Source organism: Rhinolophus sinicus, linkage group LG11, assembly GCF_036562045.2.
Source record: "Rhinolophus sinicus isolate RSC01 linkage group LG11, ASM3656204v1, whole genome shotgun sequence".
Classification (NCBI taxonomy): Eukaryota; Metazoa; Chordata; class Mammalia; order Chiroptera; family Rhinolophidae; genus Rhinolophus; species Rhinolophus sinicus.
In genome coordinates this window covers 57,962,160-57,982,871 of record NC_133760.1, presented here as the reverse complement: position 1 = coordinate 57,982,871, position 20,712 = coordinate 57,962,160, and the positions used below count along the sequence as shown (strand labels likewise).

At 40.1% G+C, this 20,712-nt stretch overlaps 2 long non-coding RNA genes across 4 annotated transcripts in view; one reads left to right on the top strand and one right to left on the bottom strand.

Annotated features, from left to right (window-relative positions):
• LOC141567572 (uncharacterized) overlaps positions 1 to 20,712 on the bottom strand; it is a 191,047-nt gene that overhangs the window by 83,155 nt on the left and 87,180 nt on the right. The window lies entirely within an intron of this gene.
• The window catches only part of LOC109439431 (T-cell receptor beta chain C region), a 60,510-nt gene that overhangs the window by 67 nt on the left and 39,731 nt on the right, over positions 1 to 20,712 (top strand). The window lies entirely within an intron of this gene.

Below are 20,712 nucleotides of genomic sequence, written 5' to 3'. Positions count from 1 at the left end.
AGTACTGGGCTAATGGATCTTCAACACTGGGCTTTGTCTGTGGTTCCTTTGCTATGTCCCGGTGTGCCCTGGACTTCCATGTTGCCCAAAGATTTTTCTGAAAGGTATTGACATTCATATAAAACAAATAATTGCATTATGGAGTCAAAAGAAAATGCAGGTGAATTTTTAAATGAACGCAGGAGACTTCAAAGCTAGTATTTGAGTTCGCCTTGGGTGGCTTCATTATAAGTTACAAACGTCCTCCACCATGCCATCTCTGTCTCATGCCATCTCTTCTCCTCTGAGGTCCCACGAGTGCCAGCACTACCCAGAATCCAAGACAGCTGGTCATGGGGAGAGGACAGGAAGCAACGTTGAAATGCTACCCGATGAATAGCCACATTTACGTTAACTGGTATCAGCAATCCCCAGGGGAAGGGCTGAAATTCATGATTTCCCTCGGGAAAGAAGAAACCCTGGATGAGTCGGGAATGCCAACGAAACGCTTTTCTGCTGAATTTCCCAAAGAGGGACCCAGCGTCTTTAAGATCCAGCTGGCAGAGCCGGGAGACTCCGCAGTGTATTTCTGTGCCAGTTCCTTATCCACAGCAATGCAGAGTCACATCCTTTCAATGCACAAACGTCCTCCAGGCCCCGCCTCGGAAACAGATGAGGGCTGGGGGAGGGCACATGGTCTCATTAGTGAACGAATCAGCTTGAGGCATTTCGCAGGGTGAAGGTGGAAATAGACATAGCATGAACTATCCCAGCCCCTGCTCACAAACTAAGACTGCCACCCGAGAAAGACAAACGTGTGTAAGAACTGGACATCATTTGTCAGGTTAAATATGTATTGCCTAACAGTTCTCTTTCCTTTACTTCATACTCTATTTCAAGCTCTCTATTACATGCTTTAAATATAGAATTTTATTCAAAGAGCAAGATAAGCAAGCAAAAGAAATGTCTTCATTTTCAGCATGAGACAAATATGGTTCCAGGAGTTCATTAGTTCATTTTTCTTTCTCAAACTCAGAGAGAGAGGGTATAAACCCAGGTCTGTGTTATGCCATACTGTGCTAACGCCTATTCTTTCTGGAATAATCTGGTTTTGTTGCCTAGTACCTGCGTAGGTATCGGTAGATGCCAGAATTAAAATCTCCTGCTACAGGATATCCCAGAGATAGTGGAAACGGAGTTGGATGCATTTGTCTGGAATTTGGGAGGCAGATATGCCCCCAAAATGTTGCTCATTAGAAACTAAGCACCTCAACTAAATATGAAGTGAAAGATCATCCCCAAGGCCCCTTTCAGCAGTGGATGGTTCTTTCCCAGGCAGGGAGATTGATGGTTCCTATGTCATTGGCACAGACCACCACCAGGGGGCAGATGAGAGCATCCGTGGGATTATGGAAACTGTCATCCATCCTCTACGGGTGGAGGAAGGAAGGATGAAGCTGGGCCATACACTCTTGAGAGCGGTGTGGTGTGAGGCCAGCACCTGAAGATGTTGCTGCTTCTGCTGCTTCTGGGGTCCAGTATGAGCCTTATTATCTGAGTAGCTTGGGCGAATGTGCGTGTGTGTTAGTTTGAGTGAAGGGGTGGCCAGAGATTGTGGATGTTTTTATGCTGGTCAAAATGAGAGGGGACGTCCATGCCCTCTGGAGGTGGAAAGGGTAAGGTGAGAAGTCACCAGTCAGGGAGATGGGGGGGCTCAGGAGTTATGATCCTAGGGAGTCTGACCGGAAGATTGCACAAAGCAAACAGGACGCTGGGAGAAAGGCGAGGGAGTGAGGCTGTGAGTTTTCCGCCTGTGGTCACGTCTGACCAGTCCTGCTGGCCGCCTTCACCTCTCTGACCTCTGTTTCAGGCAGCTCCGGGCTTGGTGCTCGCGTCTCTCAATATCCCAGCAGAGCCATCCGTACGAGTGGGGCCTCTGTGAACATCGAGTGTCGTTCAGTGGACTTCCAGGCCACAACTGTGTTTTGGTATCGTCAGTTCCCAAAACAGGGCTTCATACTGCTGGCGACTTCTAATACGGGCTCCAGCGCCAAATATGAACAAGATTTTAAGGAGGACAAGTTTCCCATCAGCCATCCAAACTTAACATTCGCAAGTCTGACGGTGGCGAATGTGCATCCTGAAGACAGCAGCCTCTACTTCTGTGGTGCTAGTGACACAGAGCTGGGCAGAGAGCAGACACCCAGTCAAGAACCTTTGCAACAGCCCCCTCTTCCTCCCACCACTGAACCTGGGAAGCCCTGTGGAAGGAGGTGTGAGGGAGAAAAACCACAGCTCATCTGATGGAGACATCTGTGTGTGTGTGCATGTGTGTGTGCATGCGTGTGTGTGTGTGTGTGTGTGTGTGTGTATGTGTGGCGAGAGAGAGAGACAGAGAGAGACCTGAGTATGGAGTGTGGAGACAGTGCAGTGTTTGAGAACTAGCAAAAAGGGAGTGGAGTTGGGCCTACAAAGTGGCCAGCTGACATGAAAAGATACCGGAGCCGAAAATTGTAAAATCTGGATTTTTTTTCCTGACTCTGCCATATGTTGACCATATGTTTTTAGCTAAATCGACACAGGCTCCTCTAGGTAGATCTCGAAATGCTTCTATAAAACACTGTGTTTTCTATAATAAACTTTAACATCTGGCTCCCCAAGACTAGTCAGCGACATCTTGGCACCGTCTTAGGCCCTTGAGATACAGAGTCATGAGGAAGCTAAGCAGAGCTATTCACTCATGGAAGAAGCTGGTGATGTACAGTGTTTTGATTGGTGAATAAATAGGGTAAGACCAGGTGCAAAGGAGGACGTGCATCCTCTATATCTAGGTAGAGGTACCTTCATAGAGAAGGCGCTGGTTTAGCTGGCTCTCAAGAAAGCTGTCAAAAGGAGCATATAAGAAAGACTTCAGACAACATGCCTAATCTACAGACTGGAAAGTTCTGTGAGATGCCAAAAAGTAAGTGGAGCAGTGAGTATAAGCCCTTCAGAAAAATCCCTTCTGAGGAAAAGCCAAAAAATTACATGGACCACAAATCATGTATGACCCAATAAAAAATAAGCAAAAGACGGCAACATATGTTAATAGAGATAACATTTATGACCAATAAACAGATGAGGAGATGATTAACTTCACTGGTGACCAGGAAAATGTGAAACAAGATACATTGGTCTGTAACATTATATCCATTTGATTACCAAATAGAAAAGCTTCGAAATTGGAAATATAAGCTACCAGAGAGGGTGTGGACCACAGGATTACTGGTGGGAGCGTAAGTGACACAAACAATTTGGAAACAGTTTGGTATCTCATCGTATACTTGATTGTTCCTATATTGCATGACCCAGCAATTCCACTCAATCAGGACAAGCTCTTGAATATCCTCATCCAAAGACATGAATGCAAAATGTTCTAAGCACTAGAATATTCTAGTTCTAAGCACAATAGCAAAACATGGAGCCAAGCCACGTATGCACTGAAAACACATTTACCAACACACAGTGGCAAGGATTGACGATGGCCTGAGCTCAGGATGGTGCTTGATAGGGGACTCGGATGGGGAGTGGCAGGAGATGGGATGGCTTTAAATATTGTCAAGATCTACCTTGTATTTTTGGATGAAGAGGAGAGATGTTTCACAAGTACCTACTATATTTTTATATAAGTCACTACCATGCATCAACAAACAATGTCTGTGCGTTATGAACCAAGGATTCAGATTAATCAAATCCTATGCACAGGAGATCAAAACGGAGAGAACACGACACAATAACTGAAGGGATTAGAGTTTGTAAAAGAGGAAGACAGGGAGTATTGTCTTGCGAGAACCAGGGAATGGGGCCTTACACACCAAGTGTGAAAATGAAGGTGTGGAAATAAGACCTTGCCCCCGACCGAAGTAGAACTGAACAAAGTTAAGATGGGAACCACCTTAATTCAGCAGTAGACACGCTGCCACGTTATAGCCGCGTGATGACCCTGTCCATTTTGTTACTGGTGATGAAATACCCTACCTGGTTTCAACTGAAACCTCAGACTGTGTTCATTACCAGTGAAACCAGTGACCCGTTTTAACTGCAGCCCCCGACTCTGCCAGCATTCTCAGCCTGGAAAAGAGAGCGAGTAAAATACTTTTTAAATATGCCATCACTTCTTTCACCAATGGCAAGGAAAAGATGAGAGGATTTTAGGTTCTGGCATGCAACCTGCCAGTGATAACATGCCTATCTCCAGCAGCCATTTATTTCCCCCTGTACATTAAGCTTAAGAGTATAGTATTCCTATGTCAGCGTGGATGGACGCTGTATCCAAACTTGGCGTTTCTAGCCCAGCTGACTGTTAGAGACACAGCCTGCTGTCCATATGCATTATCTTAGGAGAATACGGCAAGAGCACTGAACATAACCCAATCCAAATTTGTCTTGTCCTTTTTAGTCCAGGGCCACCAAAATGAAGTCCTACATTTCCCCCCAATTTTTCATGATGTAAGTGAGTGATTTTTTTTGAAGTATACTACTTCCTTTTTGTGCTCTGAGTCTATATTCTACTCTCTGGGCTATGTTGTATTGGAAACCAAGGTAACCTTTGAGAGTCAGTGATGGATGGAGTAAGAGATAGACTCTATCTCTCCCTCCCCAACACACACACACACACACACACACATTCAACAGAGGCACATCCTTAAGATGAGCTGGAGTTAATTAAGTGGGACTGGGGATAGTGAACCCACGGACCTGGCTGGAAGATCCAGTGCAAAACTTTTCAGACACGAAAGAAACTGGTATGTTGAATGAAAGGAAAGATGAATTAATGTGGCAGGAGCAATGAGTGAGGAAGGGGGCAAGTGCAAGGTGAGACTGGAGAGAGCTAGGCAGACGTCAGCCATCAGACCCTTCGTGACCTTGTCAATCAAAGTAGAGGATACGGAATTTAACATAAAACTTAATAGGAGTCATTGAGTTTTCTTTAACAGATTTTTAAAGAGCAGTTTTAGATTCACAGCAACGTTGAGGAGAAGGTACAGAGAGTTTTCAGATAATCCTTGCCCTGCCATTGAGGTTTTAAGCATTTGACGTCTTTGGTAGTCAGACTAGTGGTTTTCCTTGTTGTTGTATTGTGTGTGTGCCTGCCTGCCTGCATGGTTTTTAATCACTCTGGCTACTGTGTGAAAAAATAATGGGCAGTGTGGTAGAAGCTGATGCAAAGAAAAGAACCAGCTAATACAGGTGCCCAGGCTGGTGACAATGTAGCTGGGATGACGATTGTAGTGGCAATAGAAATACAGGGAAATGAGAGATTGAAAAGGTGTTTAGGAAGTAAAAGCAACAGACTTGGTGATTGGCTAGACATGAGAGGCACCAGATAGGGAGGGCTGAAGATGCCTGCCATAGCCAGATGGGTTAGGGGGACCACGTGGGAAGAAGATTATGATACTTCAGATCGGGGGTGGCTTTGAGACCGAGTCTGACTGGAAATATGCAGAAAGCACTTGTGTGCACAACTCAGGGAAGGTGAAGACAGTGCGATCAGAGGGCATCTGATGAATCTGCCCCTTTGACCACTAGGGGGTGATGTGGGTCTTTCTGCGTAGATCTTCCTTCATCTGAGAGGAGTTGTTAGATACCTCAGGTACCTCAGGTGAGGTACACTAGGTACTGGCTGGGAGAATGATTGGCATGTATTCTAGATGCCAATAGGTCCTTGAAATAGCAGGATTAAACCTTACACTTTGTAACCCCCATAGCATTTACCACATATCCAGTACCTGTCGTTAACGGATTCATACATTATTGATAAGTCAGTAAATGAATGTCACCATCATTTCTAGTCAATGTTGTACTGAATTTTCAGCCAGTGCAGTGGAACAAGGAAAAATGGGTAAGAATGAGAAAGAAAGGGGGGAAAGTGATTGTTGACAGATGACACGTTTAGAAGGCCCAAAGGAATCTAAGGAAGCATTAGTTATTAATAACAAAATTAAATAAGTTTACTGAATTGAACATATGAGCCAGTTGTATTTCCATGTACTAGCAACAAACAGTTAAAAGATATATTTCTAAAGAGAGACCATTTACAAATAGTAACATAAAATATGAAACATAAGAACCAATCTACAAATATTAGAAGATAAGCAACACCTTAATGCAACAAATTATTAAAATTTCAGAGGAAGTCACTTTAAAAATCTGGACTAAGTGGAGATAATATACCACGAAAATGAATAAATAAACCCACTAGTAAGAGTATTCCAATTTCTGCAGTATCATCTGTGTATTCAATGCAGCGCGAACCCAAATCACAAAAGATACCTTTTTGTGAAATTTGACAAAAGCAATCTGAAATTTAAGTGAAAAAGAGGGACAGGAATAGGCAAGAAGTACAAAGTGAGGTGACTTGCCCTACCAATCACCAAATTGTTTTATAATTTAGGATAGTGAAAAAGGCATAAATAAATAGACAAATGGAAAATAATAGTAAGATTATGCCCACACATAATATATAATTTACAGATTCTTACATAAGTGCTAAAAACTATAAGGAAAAGCAAGTGAATAAAAATATAAACTTCGAAATCCAAAACACTAATTCAAAAAGATATATGCACCCCTATGTTCATTGCAGCATTACTCACAATAGCCAAGATATGGAAGCAACCTAAGTGCCCATCAATAGAGGACTGGATAAAGAAGAGGTGGTACATATATACATACAATGGGATATTACTCAGCCACAATAAAATAGAATGAAAGCTTGCCATTTGCGACAACATGGATGGACCTAGAAGGTATTATACTAAGTGTAATAAGTCAGACTGAGAAAGAAAAATACCATAAGATCTCACTTACATGTGGAATGTAAAGAACAAAATAAACAAAACAGGAACAGACTCGTAGATACAAAGAACTAACTGATGGTTACTAGATGGGAGGGGGGTCAGGGGACTGGGTAAGAAAGGTGAAGGGATTAGAAGTATCAATTGGTAGATACAAAACAGTCACGGGACATGAAACACAGCATAGAGAATAGAGTCAATAAAGTTGCAACAACGGTGTATAGTCCCAGGTGGGCACTAAACTAATTGGGGGGATCACTTCATAAATTCTATCAATGTCTAACCACTGTGCTGTACACCTGAAACTAATATAAAATAATATTGAATGTCAACTGTAACTGAGAAAAAATAATGTTTTAAAAATAGATATATAAACATCAGGGTTACAGTTACCTGGACATGTGGAGAAAGAACAAAGAAGTCTAGAAGAATAACACAGGGGCTTAAAAATTTTCAGCGAAAATCTGTGTCCTGAGCTGATTGGATCGGGCAAAACCATTCATTTTATTGATTCCCTAGATGTACTGCATATTTGTCATAAATATTGTTTTGTATAGTTCAACATTTAAAATTTTAATGGAAAGGAGCTGCTGTATGGTTTTACAAGTGCGGCGAAAGCTATGATTGCTATACCCTAAGCTGCATGATTCGTTGCCTGAGATGAAAGGACGAGGAAAGGAGGCACGTTGGCAGGTTAAACAAGCAAATAAACAAACGATGTGTAAGTGATGTCACAATGAAAATAATGAAAGAGCAGAGTCAGGGAAAAAGAAGATACAAGCAATTTGAAATTCACTCTAATTGTTTTTAGCAGCTCTCCCTGCCCTCCCACTTCCTACTAAATGTTTTAGTCTCACGTACGTGGTGACTGACGACTATGGGAAGTGAGGTCATCACACAGAGGCTGCTGAGGAGGGATGAGGGAGCCTTAGAGAAAAGGCCACCTGCCACTGCTTTCACCCCGAGCCAACCATGTACCTCAAAGTTCTCTGCTGTGTGGCCCTTTGTGTCTGGGGAGCAGGTAGGTTTCTATTGTGAACTTGTCAGATTCCAGTGGCAAGAATTTCTCCTGTGGCTGCAATACCTGGCTGCCTCCCGGATTTCTTCACTTTCTGCCTCTCTCTTCCACAGGCTCCAAGGACACTGAGGTCACACAGACTCCTAGACATCTGGTCAGAGGAAAAAAGCAGAAAGCAAAGATGGAGTGTGTCCCCATACCAGGACACAGTTATGTTTATTGGTATCGTAAGAAGCTGGAAGAAGAGCTCAAGTTTTTGGTTTACTTCCAGAATGATGACGTTATGGAGAAAACGGAAGAGATTGATAAGCAAATTTTAGTTCAATGCCCCAAAAACGAACGCTGCCGCCTAGAAATCCAGTCCACTGATTCAGGCGACTCTGCACTGTATTTCTGTGCCAGCAGCCAATCCACAGTGCTGAATGTCAGCTTTTCTTTGAACACAAACTCGTCATGGGCCCAGCTCAGGAAATAAGTGATATTTGGTGGGTAGGAACCACCAGATACCCAACTTCAAAGAGCATACACCAGAAGGAAAATTTCGTAAATGGCAACTCCAGTTGAACAGAAAGGGATGTTGAACACAGCTGGTGGGGCCAGAAACCCAAGGAAGGGGAGTGAAAGTGTAAAAGGGGCCCAGATTCCCCAGTTTGCAGGATATCCGGCAAAGAAAGACCCAAGATACCTTTTTTCGTTCGTGAGCTTGATGGATTTTTAACCATCTTTTTAGCAATATGTCATTCTGTGCTTTTCACCTGGCAACACTGTGCGTTTAGGAATAAGGAGAATGGGCAGGTCAACTGTCTTTCATTTGGACCCTGACCATCTGGCCCAGCACATTCCATCGAACCAGATGCGGAGATGTCTCGAGGGTATCAGGACTGCTTCTCACAGCTGTCCCTGCCATAGAAACTTAGCAGAAACTCAGCAACTCTCTCCGTCCAGAATGCACCATCATGCAACTTTGCAAAGAACTTTATAAAAGTGTAACATACACGCAATAAAACGTGCCCATTTTACGTATGTATTTCAATTAGCTTTGACAAATTTTTACACCCGTGTTAACCAGCATGACAATCAAGATACAGACTATTTCCCTCAGAATTATTTGCATATATTACAGATGCTATGAAAGTCACAGATACTTTCTTACCACATTACATAGAGTAAATGTCATTTACTCTCATCACAACTTTGAAATCATGGCACTTTTCAGGCTCACCAGGATATATTTTAGTTTATTTCATGAATTTTAAAGATGCACATATATTAATATATCATAAATTTCTTTTAAAATACTTTGATAACTGCATGTCACAATAATTGGTTTCCTTTGTAATACTATGTACTCTATGGGTTTAAAATATTATTCTGAGAAGGGGTGCTTCGGATTTATGAGACTGACAAAGGGGTACATGGTATCAACAAGGTGAAGAGCCCCTGGATGAGAAATGAGATCCTCCACTTCGCAGGTGTGATTGAGAACCTGAAACCTTGACCCAATTGCTGGAAGCAAGCTGTCAGCGAGCACTCTTCCTCAGAGTTCTACCTACATGGCTGTATTTTGTCATGATTTCATTCTACGTCATTACATCTCTCTCTCTCTCTCTCTCTCTCTCTCTCTCTCTCTCTCTCTCACACACACACACACACACACACACACACACACACACACACACACCCCTTTCTTCCAGGACAGGGCAGCAATGGTTTCTAAGCCAACAGATTCCAACCACAAATTTCATCATCATGAAAGCGATGCAGATAACCTCAGACATAACAATAAAACATATATCTACCAAAATAACATTCATTAGGAAATAATTAATTGATGAACGAATTTTAGTTTATCTAAGACTCTTGAGAAAAAGCTATGTTATGCAATGAATTTTCACTCGTTGTATACATTTCAACTCAATGCTGGAAAATGATATTTTAGTTAGCTGGCACAATCCTATATCAGTAAATATCTGATTTCTCCTTGACTTAGTGTCAGCTTCCTAAATCCTGTGTATTAGAATACTAGGTCCAGAAAATAATAACAGCTAACGTAAATGTGGTGCTCATTCTGTGTTAAGAACTGTTCTAAATTCTTTACTTATATAATGTTCACAACAACTATTGAGGTAGATATTCATTGTACCCATTTTACAGATGAGAAAATCAAGTCAAGGGAAGGTTAAGACACTTGCCCAAGGATACATAGCTGCTAAATGGCAGCACCAGGACTCAAGCCTAAGCCCTCTCCCAAATCCCTGCTCTAACCCACCATTGCTAGGGCCCTTTGCTATTGCTAAAATTTCTGCAGTAGCCTCTACTCCATCTAGTCATAATAAATACAGAGAACAGAGGGAACCGATGTGTTTGGCGCTTCCCCACTTAACAGTATTGATGGGAAACAGCAGCTGAGAGACAGGCAACAGACTGACAATCGCAGGTACTTCTTTTCCTAGTTCTCATCACAGCTAGAGCACAGCACGTGGCATTCTGAGTGTGTCTCTGATCAGGAAAAGGGGGATGCGGTCTTCTCACCATGCGGGCACTTGTCCATTTAGAAGGGATATAAGGAGCTCTGTAGGCAGAAGACAAGGGACTGGATTCCTTTGCAGTCTCCCCATCTGCAAAATCAGCTGTGGCCGTCATTTTAAAGCATTGAGCCAGGGGGAGCCCTACATCCCAGGCCCTCCCCTATGCCTCTTAGAGTCTGTGTCTGAAGCTTCACAAACACCCTGTCTCTGCCATGGGCAGCTGGGCTCTCTGCTATGTGGCTTTCTGTCTGCTGGGAGCAGGTGAGTCACCACCTGATCGGTAAATTCCTGTCCAGCGGGGTATGCAGACCCCTGCTCTAGCACCTTCTCACAGTAGCATCGCGCTCCTTTCTGGGCATTGTCCCCAGCTTTTGTATCCTTGTTTCACAGGACTCACGGATGCTGAAATCTACCAGACACCAGCATTCCATCTCACTAGGGCTGGACAGAATGTGACCCTGGAGTGTAAACAGAATTTGAAGTACAATGCCACGTACTGGTACCGGCAGGATCCAGGACAAGGTCTGAGACTGATTTATTACTCAACAGTTGAAAAAGATGTTCAGAAAGGAGACTTAACTGAAGGCTACGGTGTCTCTCGAGAGGAGAAGGGGCTGTTTCCTCTCACTGTGAAGTTGGCCCACACCAACCAAACGTCCCTGTACCTCTGCTCTGGCAGCGCAGGCACAGTAGAGCACCGCCACTGCCCACCTGCGCACAAACCCGCGCCAGCCACGCAGCGCCCCCTACAGCCTCTATTTTAACGTTTTCAATATGTCCCTCTGCTCAGTAACCTTCTATACACTCTCTGAAATCTTAATCAGCCCAGGACACACTTTGCTATTTGTGCTTCCAATCTTTTAATCCCTCCTTTTACATTTCTCTATATCTTTTCTTGAGGTTTTACCATATCCTGCCACTTTTCCAAATATGAGGGATACAAAATTGAATAGAAAATAGACCCTCTCTCCAAGGAGTTAACAGTCTAGTAAGAAAGTAATTATGATAGAATGAAATATAATATAATACACTGTAATATCATGTCATATCATAATCTAACAACATAATATAATACTCTAATCAAGTTCTTTGGGAGCTCAGAGAAGGACACGCCAATTATGTCTGGCTGGATCAGCAAAAGCTAAGAGAAGGTTACATTTGAACTTCACCAGATGGACCTGATTGTGGGTGCAGCATTCTGGACAAAGAGAACAACTTCTGCAAAGGCATATTAAAGAGAGTGACACTTAGGGGGACAATTAACAAAGAAAAGGAAGTTGATCAACTGATATGAATGAAATCCAACTGAACAAGTTTGAGAAAATAGACAGAATGGAGTTTATGAATAACTTGAGTTCCTAGTTTCATTGCAGGCTGTTGCTCGAAGGAAAGCTGAAGCTTCAGAAGAACATTCGGTTGTCCTCAGCAGACAGGTGATCAATACAATTTTTCAAGTGCGTCTATATGACTTTGGTTCCTTACAAAGGCCACAACTTCAAATAATATGGGATCTTGTTAGCAGTCTCAGTTCCCATTTGGGACAGTAGGGATTGAATTGCCTACGGGAAAACCAGATGAAAATTGGACGTAGACAGTTGTATATACAGACCTGAAATTGAGATGCAATAGAGCTGGACTAGAGATATAGATTCTGCAGAACTCAGCATATAACGGATTAAACTATGGGGCTAAAAAATTCCACCCAAAATATAGATTTAGATAATGTGCTCAGATTTTAGATAAAATGCTCAGAAACATAGACTGTGGTTCTTTAAGGAAATAAAAGAACACAGAAATGGACTGTTACATCCGATTGAGTGGGGAGTGATCAAGGTATGGAATGTGAAAACAAAGGAGGGAGTTTAGAGAGAGAGTTTTTGGCTTGTCTAATGTTGTATATAAAAAAACAAGAAAAAATAAAGGTAACCGCAGCAGAAAAATCCACACAAATTTCTTGGGTAAGAGATAGAAGTAAGGGAAGGGTCCTATGTTAGTTTACTCTGGTGAGTAAGACCTTTGCCATTGAAGTAAATATATAAACATAAAGTATTACTGACAGCCATTAAAGAAGACTTAAATAAGAGAAAAGATTATTTTAAAAGATTCCATCTTTATAAATTGGATAAATTCAATGTTTCTAAAATATCCATTTTTCCAAATTGATTTATACATGTAATGTAATCCAATCAAAATCCCAACAGGTTTTTGCTAAAACTTGATAAGATAAATTTAAAATGTATATTATGCTGCAGAGGGCCAAGAATAGCTAAGACACTCTTGAAGTAGAAGAACCAAGTGGAGGATCTAACAAATGCCAAGAATTATTATAAAACCACAATAATAAAGGTACATAAACTGTACCTTTGTGATACATAAACTGACCCATGGGGGGAATACATATGTACATATACACAGCAAGGTGGTACTACAGAAGCGAAAGAATAGATTTTCAACAAGTATTGATAGGAAAATCAGGTATCTGTATGACGAAAAATGAAATTGGATGCTTATCTCACAACATATTCAAAATTAGTTCCAGCTGAATTAGAAGTACACATGTAATAAGCCGCAAAGCTTTAAGAATATACCTCAGGAGCATATCTTCATAGCCTCAAGGCAGAGAAGGGCTCTTTAATCCTCTTAATAAGTAAAGAACTGATTGATAAAAAAGATTACATCAAAACCAAGTTATTCCATTCACCAGAGATAACCATAGAAGAATGAAAGCTATATAGTGAGATGTGATTACATATACATATATATGTATGTATATATCCATATCCAAATGCATATCTTTATCTATATTTATATACTCGAGAGGCTAGTACATAGAATTTATAAAGAACACCGACAAATTAATTGCTCTACTAATTAATGAGAAAAAATTAACTCAATAGAAAAATAGGTAAAATTTTCAATAACCACCTCACAAAAGAGGAAATGTAATAGGCCATTAAACATTAATTTAATTTAATAGGTTATTAAATTAAATAAATTTAATTATTAATCAAGGAAATGCAAACGAACACCCCAATGAAATATATTACAAGAATGGCCAAAATGGAAAAAATGCACTATTTGACAAGGCAAGACATCAAGAACTCTCTTGAATCACTAGACAAGGGGTCAATTGGTAAATCTGCATACTATGGGAAACAATTGGGCATTCTCTAGTAAAGTTCAGAGTGTATACCTTCTGGAGGTGATGGCTATGTTTATTACTTTGATTGTGGTGATGGTATCACAGGTGCATGCATATATCCAAACTCATCAAATTCTATATATTAAATATGTGCAATTTTTTTTGTATATCAAGTACACCTCATTAAAGCTGTAAAAAAAAAAAAAAAAACGACGTGGGTACCCACTATCTGGCAAGTCTACCCTTGGGAAGCTCTTGCCTAGAAAAATTCTTATATGTAAAAACCAGGGCACACACCCAAGAATATTCAGTGTAACACTACCTTGTCACAGCAAAATACTATGAAATACCCAAATGTACACCAAAAGAAGAATGGATAAATAAATGATGGCATATTACTATGAAGAAATTGCCCACGTCAATATTTTGATTTTGATGCAAATTTTATACACACTGAATTTTATAATTTTGAATGAAAAATTATATTGCAGAAGACATGTACAGAATTGTCCCATTTGCATCAAGTTTAAAGCACACAAAACTAAACACTATTTTTTAGTTATCTACCTATGTATTAAAACATAAATTAAAAGCAAAGAAAGATAAAAACAAACAATAGAGTTAGAGAACAGGGGATCGGGGTACATGAGAGCTGAGAAAAGAAACAGGAGATTTCAAAGACTTCATCGATATTTTATATCTTAAGTGGAGTTATTTGTTCAAGTGCTCATTTTATTGGTATGTGATCAAATTCTTGTGTATATATTCAATGTCAATATTTTGATATGGAGAAAACCACCTCATTGAACAACTTGAATGAGTAACGAGAAATTCATGGAAAGATACACATTAAGCTGTTACATTACTTACAAGGAGATAGGATGACGGGAGAAGAAAGTAAGCAAAAAAAAAGAAAAGAAGTGCACTATTTAAAATAAAAGGTGATGGAAAAATCAAGGAAGCAAAAGAAAGTTTATCAAAAATAAACACTAATAAATAACCAAGCTAAAATATACCAGAAATATCAACAAGGTGAAATATTCTGCAAAGTAGTGGCTAATCTCAGAACCATAAAAACAACAATAACAGCAGGGATCTGTATTATATTAAAATATAATTTCATAATGAATCATCAAAAGCAATGCCCAGTTTTGAGTTAAAGACTGATGTTCAAATCAGTAATAAAAAACATTTTTCAGACAACTGCTATCTATCTACCTACCTACCTACCTACCTACCTGCCTACCTATAGGGAGGAGAGATCTGGAAAGAATATCACTAAGGTGTTAACAGTGATCATCTTCGGCAATGATATGGTGTTTTATCTTTATTTTCTAAGTTTCTAAAATATATATCTATTGTTCATGTTAGTAAAAAATAGATATGTCTTCAATGAATATTTGTAAATGAATCAAATATATACTAGTTATTTTTAATGAACTGGATAAAAGCTTTCCTTCTGATACCGTGAAGTGATTTTGCCCAGTAGCATGAAGCAGTAACGTGACGATTACGAGTCTGCAAAGTGATCACATCACAAGAGGCTTGCTGAAGGGGCATAAAAAAGCCTCATCCTTTTGCTACTTGATGTCACCATGGGCGCCAGGCTCCTCTGCTGTGTAACCCTTTGTCTCCTGGGAGCAGGTGAGTGCTGACCACAAAAGAAAAAGCCTGTTCTGGGTTGGCCAACCCCTTTGTCAAAGCCCGGTCCTTCCCAAGCTTTGTCTGTAGCTTCCATATCTTCCTCTTACAGGCTCGGTTGATGCCAAGGTCACCCAGACTCCAGGACATCTGATCAGAGGCAGAGGACAGAAAGCAAAGATGAAGTGTATCCCTGAAAAACAACACCCTGTTGTTTACTGGTACCAACATATCCAGAAAGAAGAGTTTAAGTTTCTGATTTATTTTCAGAACGACCAAGTTCTTGACCAAATCGAGATGGTCAAGGAGCGATTCTCTGCTAGTTGCTCCCCAAACTCACCCTGCAGCCTGGAAATCCTGTCCCCTGAACCTGGAGACTCGGCCCTGTATTTCTGTGCCAGCAGCCAATCCACAGCACTAAAATGTCAGTTCCTTTTAGTGCACAAACTCATCTTGGACCCAACTCAGGAAGCAGGTGATGAGTTAGGTTGGAAGGAAGTAACAGAAATTAACTGGAGCTAGCTAAGCCACAGTGCAATTTAATGAGTGTTCAGTTGCAGTCAAGTAGTGATGGACAGACAATTCTGAGAAAAACGCCAGTTGGGTCAGGGTCTGGGATGGCTGGCTCTCTAACTCTCATTTTCTTCTTCTCTTATTTTGTCTGCTTTATGTTTTACTCTCCATGTATTCTGTCTTTCTCTTTTCCTCATGACGAAGATAACGTGGTCACTAAATGTCACCAATGCAGTTGTCATCATGCCACCACAGTGATAAAGACCAGCCCAGCTCTTTGTAAACCTGAGTTTAAAATCCCAGGGGAAACAGAAGGCAGGACATGACCCAGCCGTGAACCATCTCCTGGACTATGCATCTCTTGCCATGTATTTAAAATCATGTAAATCTACCTTATTATGCATGCAATTCTGTCTCTTAGATTTTCCCACTCAGGTCAAAGTGAGTGAAACACTTCATCTTTCTGTATGAACATGTAGTATGTTGCTTTTAAACAATGTACACTACTCCACACCCACTCCTCCAGGAATAGACACCTAATTTTCCTTCAATTTCCTGCCAGCATTGAAAATGCTTGTGCATATATTTTTACGTACCCAAGATCATAGGCTTATATACCCAGCATGATTGCTGAGACATAATGTATTATATGTATCTGTTATTTTATGTATCTAAATACCACCAGAGGGCTGTACAGAATTACTGTATAAATCTAAAATCCCACTTAAAAGTGCATAAGGTTTCGTCTCATGGAATTATCCAGTTTTCTAGACTGTTGCCAGTCTAGCTATGCAAAGAGATTCCAATCTCTCTTCCACCTTCCTTCTCCCAGAACGCCATCAGTGTTTACCATAAAGATGCAGATGACAATTTAAGAAAAATAAATAAAACCAAGAACTTAATAGGGAAAGAGAGAGATAAATATTTTGGCATTCTCTAAATAAAGGCAAAAAACAAACAAACAAAACCCAGATGCTCCACAATTTCAATCATGCAATGAAAAAGTATTATGAAGAGAAGTGGGAAAATATGACCCATACATAGTGGAAAAATTGGCACTCGAAATCAACCCTAAAATAACACAGATGGCTGGAAATTTCGCACAAGGATTGTTAAGTAGCTATTATAAAAATACGTTCAATGATTTAAGAGGAAAATATGGTCATAATTTGATCAGTTGACAAAAGTGATTAACCCACAGCAATCAAGACAAAAAGGAAAGACACAAATTACTATATTAGTGATGAAAAAGATAATATCTCTACAGGTACAACAGACATCAAAGTGATGAGAGAATATCATAAAATAAGGATTGCCAATACATTTTACAACTTAGATGAAATAAAATTATTTGAAAAGCACAACTTTCCAACTGATTCAAGATGAAATTAGAAATATTAAAAAAAGATATGAAGTAAATTGAACTACTTATCAAAAACACCTCCTTCAAAGGAAACTACAGACCCAGATTCCTCTCCTGGGGAATTTTATCAAACATTTAAGGAAAACAATAATACAAACTTAACATAAACTTTTATTTAGAAAATAAAAGAGAAGGAAATACTTCACAACTCCTTATGCAAAGCCAACAACACTCTGAAGCAAACATCTGACAAAGATACTACAGAATATTCTTTATGACCACAGATGAGAAAAACTCCTTCCCAACATAGTAACAAACCAAATTCAAGTGTGTATATGTGCATATGCCTGTGTGTATGTGTATATATGTATATAGTGATAACACATTATGACCAAGTAGGTTTACTGCACGACTAACAATGGGTTGGCTTCAAAAACCAACATGTTTTATCATATTAGCAGAATAATGAAGAATAATCATTTGACCATTTCAACAGATGCTGCGAAAACTTTTGACAAAATCTAAGCACTCTCAGTAAACTGAGTAGAAAAATGTCTTCTCAATCTGATGGACGATAGCAATGAAAAATGTACAACTGACATTCTATTTACTAGTGAATATTGAACTCTTTCCTCCTCTAATTGGGAAAAAGGCATGATGTTTTCTCTCACATTATGTTATTTTCTTCAACATTATATTGGTGGTCTTAACCAATGTGATAGGCCAAGAGAAAATGAAACGAAAGTCCTAAATATCATAAAGGAAGAAGTGAGGTTATCACTATTTCATATTGCATAATTGTTTATATAGAAAACCCTAAGCAATCAATGAACCACAAGTAGACATAATTAGTGAATTTTGCAAGATCACAGGATACAAAGTCAACAGAAAAAAATCAAGTGTTTTTCTACTGGTTGCAAACAATTGAAAATTAACTTTAGGAAACAATACCACATACAATAGTATCCATAATAGGAATAAATTTAACCAAAGATATTCAATGAAAAACTATAAAACATCACAAAAGGAAATTAAAGAAAACACTTAAAATGAGAAGATACATTTTTATGGATTGGAAATTTTAATGCATTAAGATAGCAGTTTTCCCAACAAATGATATTGGAACCAGTGGAAGATCACATGGAAAGAAATACACTTTACTGATATCTCATAACTTAAATAAAAACCAACATGAGGTGAATCACAGAGCTAAGTGTTAAAGCTACAACTACAAATCTTCTGGAAGAGAACATAGGAAAACGTCTTTGTGAGTTGAAGGCAGACAAAGATTTCTTATGACACAGAAAGCACTAACCAGCAGTAAAAAATCATTCCTTCTTTGACAGCTTTTGTGCCAGAATGGATTCTCGTTGCACAGATCAAGAATTCACAAATGAGAAGAGGAAATGTCACCCATTAAACAGATTTGAGAGCCATGTGAGTCGTATTCTCCCAGAGTAGGGAGAATATTGGCCCATGTACCCTCTTAGTTGTCCAGAAATTGGAGTGTCTTTTCAATTCCATTCCCATCCAATTATGTGTCTCCTCCATTCATTCCTCTGATAATAGCGTCTCACTCCTGCTCTGGCATAGAGTCTGCTCCCAGAGAGATTTCTGCTTCTCCTCTCCTCATTCTGCATCCACAAACTTCTCCTGTAGGCATCCATGGACCTGAGTCTTTGTTCTCTCAAACCATGTGACCCCCAAGTATTACTTTACATTCAGCTCCCAAATCCCTCTTCCACTCAAATCACTGCCTACAATAGGGGGCAGCAAAACAGCATATTGACTCTAAGAACTGCAAATTAGGGCAATGATATTTTTCCCATTAAGGACAAACCCGAAATAAGAATCTTCATTACAATTATCCTGTTCATATTAATTAAGCCAGCGGATAAGAAATTTTTTGTAATAAACCCACATTTCTATTGGTATTATTAATGGAGAACTCTCCCCAGAAAGGGAGAGAAAAAGGGAGGGTATGTCATGTAGAATGTTTACAGTGGGTGTCAAACGTGCTTGGGTACGCCTACATAAAGCAGCAACTCTGCAAAATAACACAGGAGGGAGAGAAGTAGATGGGGAATAAATAAGAGAGGCCATGAGTTGGCAATTATCCAACTCATGGGGTACATCTAATTTGCATAGATTAGACATTTTTATAATCAAAAGAAAAATATTTTTTAAAAAAGACTTCCCCACTGTGATACGTAGCAGGACTGATCAGGGCAGGGTGCCACGTTACATCCATGGATGAACGCTGGTTAATTACATCAAACAGGGTTCCCCACGATCATTGTAGCTGTGCTGTATTTGTAATTTGTTGCATTGAACTATTGAACACTTTCCTTCTAAAGTCAGGAACAATATTTATGCTATGTTAAAAATCACCTCTTAATTAACTGTTTTCTCACGTAACTCAAAATGTGAGTGAAAGTGTTAAGTTCTTCTTTGAAATACATGCCCACATTAAATGAATACCTTCCTGCAAAGAGCCAATAATTTCAGTAACGATCTGCATCCAGCAAACATTGACCAGAAAAGCCGCAGCCATTAAAGAACGGTGGCAATTTGGAACAAAGTTACTAACGCTGCTACTCTTAAAAAAAGAAAAAAGAAAAAAAAAAAGCGTTCAAACTTTATGACAAATATATTCCAATTGTACAGTTTACCTACACCTGGATTATTTAAAAAAAAAAAAAAAAAGAAATGCAGGAAAGAAGAAGAGAAATGTCACAACCTTCCAATGAGAGTAGAGTCCCTTTATTTGAAAGGGTTCTGAATTTTCTTATTGCCTATTCGATTGGGAGAACGATGCTTCCTTGAACGATTGAAATAGTAAGTCCTGGGAAGAGGGAGGGGGAGGGTTCTCTGAAAGATGCCAGAGAAGAACCAGGAAGAGAAGAGGAGGAAGAGCTTCCACCTCTGCTGATAGGAAGGACACACAATAAGTAAACCCAAGACCACCTGCCTGATCAATAAAGGAGGAGAGAAGGGTAGACCTTTGCGGGATGAGGGTATGGCTGTATCTTTCTCTGAGACTTAGAAAGTTGGGAGGGACAACTGACATCACTGACTAAATCCTTACAATTTCCTGTTTCTATGCCCTGTCTCCCCCAACACTCAGAGTTGGACACGCCTGCATCCTGCCTCTCCCTGCCATGGGCTCCACGCTCCTCTGCTGTGTGGCCTTTTGTCTCCTGGGAACAGGTGAGTTTGTGAACAGGTGGGAAATCCCTGCCTCAAATTTCCCAGGTCCTACCTTAAGACCGTGGCAAGAGGACCCTTCCTAGGCTCTGTCTCCAGTTTCTGTTTTGTTTCTTCACAGTGTCCATGGATACTGGTGTTACCCAGACCCCAAGGAATAGCATCACAAAGACAGGAAGCACAATTGTTCTGGAATGTTCTCAGAATAAGGGTCATGACTATATGTACTGGTATCGACAAGACCCAGGACTGGGGCTACAGCTGATCTATTATTCCATGAATATCGATGATATTAACCCAGGAGAGTTCTCGGATGGGTACAGCGTCTCTCGAAAGGAGCTGGTGAAATTCTCCCTCATTCTAAAGACTGCCAGCCCCAACCAGACAGCTCTTTACTTCTGTGCCAGCAGTGATTTGCACAGTGTTTCTTGGCCACCTGCTCTCCACACAGAAAGACAGGCACATGTGTGAGTTTTCTTGCTCAG